Consider the following 6,000-nt stretch of genomic DNA (forward strand, 5'->3'; position numbering starts at 1 on the left):
TGAAGCTCACTAAGATGACTAAAATGGATGCTGTTAGTAAGGCAGTGCCATATACGAACGGAGCATGGATTTTTAATTCTTTTTAGAATTGAAATTATGTACATATATTATACATAAATCATATCACAATAGATCGTAAATATATTTGAAACATTTTTGAAAATTGACGGCATGAAGTTTTTTGTTCTAAGAAATACTTAAGGAACGGCAAAAGAAAATTGTAAACAAAGTGAGCATGGTAAAATTTCGTTTTTGCTTCAATTGAGAATATAAAGAAGATTGGTTCAAGAAAAAACCAGCACTATTTTTATACTTTAACTCGACCGATTATACCAAATCTTTATGATCTGTTCCGATTTACTATATTTCAAATTATTTTAAATTCAATTGATTTTCGGTAGCACTCTCAACCAAATGCATAGACTTATACCATTCGGATCGATATGACCCAGTGATATCACTGCCGGGTTAATAGCATAAATTATGAAAAATCTTAGTCCCTAATGATACCTGATTAATTTGTAAAGCGACATCATAAAATTTGTATATTTATAGAAGTAAGGAAGTAGATCACTTTCATGATAAACGTGATGTGCTAAAAAAATCGAAAATTAAAGGGAATTGTAAAATTTAAAATTTCACGGATTTTGAGAATTCAATTATTAAAAACAACTCAAAAATTCGATTATTTCAGGATTTTTCATCAGTTTATTGACAACTCTAGTGGCCTGTAATATATTGAGCATAAATGGACCAAATAGAGTGTACTAATGCTTTTTCTTGGGCATAAATGTGACCCACTTTGAATTATGTCGTTATTTGTGAAAAATTTCCAAAAAAAAAAACAAGTAAGGAAAGGCTAAGTTTTATGAAGATAACATACAAATTAACCCATAAATTCGGCACAAAGTTTAATAGAATAACGAAAATCGTCCTATATAGTGTATGAGGGCTGAGGTAATTCCTGAACCGATTTCATTCAATTTCACCAGCAAGGGACACTATATCCAATACTAATACGCTCACTTAATTTTGCTAAGGTATCTCACATATTAACCAATACTTATATGCAGAATAAGGCCCACCGTATTTTTGAAAAACCTATAATTAGGTATATGGGAGCTAGGAGATGTTATGACCCGATTTTAATAATTTTTGGAACAGAGACACACTATTGGAAGAAAGCAATTTCCTCTGAATTACATTAAATTAGGTGAGAGATTTACCCATATATTCGGTTTAAATTTAACCCTAGGCGCTGAGTTCAACATGTTCGATATCTGGGGCCTTGAAAAGTTATAGTCCGTTTTCGACAATTGTTTCACAAATGAAGCCAGAGATGATATACACTATTTGTGTAAAGTTTTATTCCGCTATCTTCATTGGTTCCTTATGTATACAAAGTGAAGGAATAAGATGGAATTCAAAATTGAGTTATAAGGAAAGTAGTCGTGGTTGTGAACCGACCCAAGCCCATTTGTTGTCCGTGTTATCAGGGTGTCAAGAAAATATTTCATTGAAATCTTTCGAGTAGTTCCTGAGATATGGTTTTTGACCCATAAGTAGGCGATGCCACGCCCATTTTCCATTTCGTAAAAAATCTGAGTGCAGCTTCCTTCTGCTATTTCTTCTGTAAAATTTAATGTTTCTGACATTTTTCGTTAGTAAGTTAACCCACTTTTAGTAATTTTCAACCTAACCTTTGTATGAGAGGTGGGCGTGGTTATTATCCGATTTCAACTATTTTCATGGTGTGTGGTGGAGTACATAAGAGAATCGACTGCAGAAAGTTTGGTTTATATAGCTTCATTGGTTTGCGAGATATATACAAATAACCGATTTGGGTGCGGGGCCACGCCCACTTCCCCAAAAAAATTACATCCAAATATGCCCCTTCCTAGTGCGATACTTTATTTAAAATTAAAAAATATATATATTTTACTGTTATAACTTTATTTATGGCTTAGTTATGACACTTTATGTGTTTTTGGTTTTCGCTGTTTTGTGGGCGTGGCAATGGTCCGATTTTTAGCAACTATTTTGCGAGAGTACAATAAGACACCTAAAGAAGATAAGGCAAAATATCTTCAATCAAATATATCAATCACAGATATCGCACGGGATCCTTATCGCTCGATTTTTGAATCAGTATAAACCCTGAGCACAATACGTTAAATAAAAAAACTCAGGTGGAATCGCGAATTTTAAACAGTGTTATTTTAGACTGAGTAGGAGTTGAGAACTGATTTCCTAAATCTAAGCAAAACTTATAGTTTCCAAAGTTAGAAATACGAGTCTATAAAATGTATGATTTTTGAATAAAAGTTGTTATAGAAATTTTCTACACCTATGAATGTCCTGCATTATCAAGACAACGGCTTCAACATTTGGGGGCTGCACAGTACGATAATCTGGAGGAGATTTCGTTGGTAAAGCCACAAAGCCTTTTGAAATTCGCAACAAGCGCTGGCATCCTAAAGGATGACTACTCCTCATTAACCAAGTGACGACACTCCATCTGGTTTCACAAAGGACCAAAACTGGTCTATGTGTGGCGTTGTAGCCTGCCAGAGTAACCTAACCTAACCTATAGACTTTAGGATAATTTCTCTGTATCACGAAAGGAGTAGCTAATGAAATAGCTGTCATCGGTTCAGTTAACAAATCGAAGACCGTACAGCTCTCAGTTGAAAACGGTAACATTTACTCTGATAAACACGTGGTATTTGAAAATATAAAATTTTTTATGTTTGAATGAAATGTTCTACAACTTCTAATATTTTAATACTATTATTTAAATGATATCTTTAAAATTTTGAGAACAGTTATTCTGGTTTTTTCTTAAAACGAAAGTTATATTTCTCTGGATTACAAGAGGAGTAGCAAACGGAATAGCTGTCACTGACACTAGCGGTGGTAATAAAGAACCCCTTTGACCTTAACAAATCGTATGCAGACATATTTCGTAAAATCATGTATACAAACAAGTAAGGAAGGGCTAAGTTCGGGTGTAACCGAACATTTTATACTCTGGCAATTTATTTATTTAACTTTATTTATATTATGTAATACACAAGTTGACCCACATATTCGTCATATATATTGTATAAAGTCCTTTGAAAGTTAGAAACCATAATATTAGGTTAGAAGTTCTGGTATACAGGAAGTAGGCGTGGTTGTGAAGCGATTTGGCCTATTTTGGCCACAACATATCATTGGGATGTAAGGAAACTATTACAAACCAAGTTTCATTGAAATCGGTCGAGTAGTTCCTGAGATATGGTTTTTGACCCATAACTGGGCGACGCCACGCCCATTTAATCTATTTTACTGTTTCTGGCGTTTTTAGTTACTGAGTTAACCCACTTTTAGTAATTTTCAACCTAAACTTTGTATGGGAGGTGGGCGTGGTTATGATCCGATTTCTTTCATTTTTGGACTGTATTAGGAAGTGGCTAAAAAAAAACGACTGCAAAAAGTTTGGTTTATATAGCTCTATTGGTTTGCGAGATATGTACAAAAAACTTAGTAGGGGGTGGGGCCACGCCCATTTCCCCAAAAAATTACATCCAAATATGCCCCTTCATAGTGCGATCCTTCATACCAAATTTTATTTCCATAGCTTTATTTATGGCTTAGTTATGGCAATTTATGTGTTTTCTGTTTTCGCCATTTTGTGGGCGTGGCAGTGGTCCGATTCTGCTCTTAATTTTTACTCAAGTTACAGCTTGCACAGACGGACGGACGGACGGACAGACAGACATTCGGATTTGAACTCCACTGAACTCCACAAAATTTATTGTAAGAGCCCAAACTATATACGAAAACAGTAAAATTTAAATTAGTCACAACTACTACTGGCATTGCTCTCTAGGCAAGATTCACTAAATAAATCTATAAATTTTAATATTTTTAATAAACTGAAAATAACAAATATTTTATATTTTTAAGAGCTAACAATAATTCTAAATTCCAACACATATCATAAGGACTCACACAGAAATTCCTTAACTGAACATTTAAACATTTTTAAAAATCATTTTTATTTTTAACAAAAAAATTTCAAAAATAAGTGTCTTCATAAACTTACCTGTTAATACTTTGTCAGCCACCGCTTTTTCGCACTTATACAAATTTTTCCAATTAAAAATTTCTTTTCTTTATTATGTTCAGTTTTTTAGCTTTATTAGCGCGCGCACTCCTTTTGCAGCAAACACAGCGTTTTTTGATGAAAAGTAAATATTTCAGCGCACAAAGACACTAATACCACACGCGACAGCTGGTGCAAAAAAACTAACTGAGTTAGCTTAGTGAAAGCGTTAGAATGTTTTAGTTTTTAGTGGGCTATACACAAAGCTATACAGATATATATCTGTATATGTATGCAAATGCAGTAGCTATTAGCGAGTGAGAGCAATTGGAAGTGTTTTTTTCAAATTAAATGTCACACGACCACAGTCAATTACACAGCTTACACCGATTACTAATTGCAATATTTCACACGCTTATTGTTTGGCGCCTAATTGTATGCACTCGAAAATGAAGTTACTTTTTTACGCTGCACAAGCACACGACAATGCATAAAAGCTGCGAATAAAATTTTCAAAAATTTTAACGAATTTTCAAATTTACTGTTATTTCACAAAAATTCTGCTATTGGATCTAAATGAGACTTTTGGTAACAACTTTGTTAACAACAAAACTTGGTAGTTTGAATATAACTGCTGTAGTCTACTATCGGGCTGTCGTTTAGCGAGTTGCTTTCAGCGGCACGCGTTAGAAACGAATGTGTGCCGACTTGGCGGCGTTTGAGCATTTATATTGTTACGTTGTCGTTAACAGCAGTCGTAGCGCAACGAAGGCACGTACTTCGTGCACCACGAAGTTAACAGCGTACGATATGCGTATGTTAGTGGTCGTGGGTGGAAAGCTTTCCGTTCTTCAATAATGTATGAACGGCTAGAAATTGCATGCAAGAATTTTATTGCATGATATTAACATTTTTATTGCATGTGATTTATATGTTTGTGTTAGAAATGGAGAAGTTATAACTTAATTGTAAGATTTTTTTAAAGTCAGGTTATTAAATCAAATACATATATTATTTATTGCTTATTTTTGTAAGCAATATTATATTTGATATTATTGCCGTGATTTGAGTCTTTAGTTTTTATTTTGAACATTTTTTTATTTTTGTCCTCGATAATTTAATGCTTCCGTCATGATTAATGGCTAATACCTGAAGTGACCTTTGACCAAATCTTTGTTAGAAAATATCAAAACACACCAACAACCACAAAACAACCACAAATTGGCTTAAACTGTAGCTTCTTCGTCCAGCAAAGGTGATATCGAATATATTCATGATACTTAGCTATAATGCAAAACATCCATTTGTGAACTGTCCTTTTAGTCTCCACCTTAGTTGAGCATCTCTTTACTTTTGCTCAATAACTACTTCTATATACATAGTTGTCTTCCAAAGAATATTTTATCCACTTTTTGGATCAGTAGTTGTTCTGCTTTTTCCAGACTGGATAAGGAAGCGAAGCGTATGGGTCTGGTGGTGAACGAGGACAAGACGAAATATCTCCTGTCATCAAACAAACAGTCAGCGCATTCGCGACTTGGCTCCCACGTCAGTGTTGACAGTCATAACTTTGAAGTTGTAGATAATTTCGTCTACCTGGGAACCAGCATAAACAACACGAACAATGTCAGCCTTGAAATCCAGCGCAGAATCACTCTTCCCAACAGGTGCTACTATGGACTAAGTAGGCAATTGAAAAGTAAAGTCCTCTCTCGACGAACAAAAACCAAACTCTACAAGTCTCCCATCATTCCCGTCCTACTTTACGGTGCAGAAGCGTGGACGATGTCAACATCCGATGAGACGGCACTAGGAGTTTTCGAGAGAAAGGTTTTGCGGAAGATTTATGGTCCCTTAAACATTGGCAACGGCGAATACCGCAGACGATGGAACGATGAGCTATATATGTT

General features: G+C 34.7%; 1 protein-coding gene across 1 annotated transcript in view; it reads right to left on the reverse strand.

Annotated features, from left to right (window-relative positions):
• Positions 1-4,799, reverse strand: part of LOC105217309 (short neuropeptide F) — a 168,259-nt gene extending 163,460 nt beyond the window's left edge. The window contains exon 1 of the mRNA XM_054226488.1: positions 4,091-4,799. The gene's annotated coding sequence lies outside the window, so the exon portion shown is untranslated. The remainder of the gene's footprint in view (positions 1-4,090) is intronic.
• Between the last annotated feature and the right edge of the window lie 1,201 nt (positions 4,800-6,000).

The sequence above is a fragment of the Zeugodacus cucurbitae genome, chromosome 3, assembly GCF_028554725.1.
Source record: "Zeugodacus cucurbitae isolate PBARC_wt_2022May chromosome 3, idZeuCucr1.2, whole genome shotgun sequence".
NCBI classification, from domain to species: Eukaryota; Metazoa; Arthropoda; class Insecta; order Diptera; family Tephritidae; genus Zeugodacus; species Zeugodacus cucurbitae.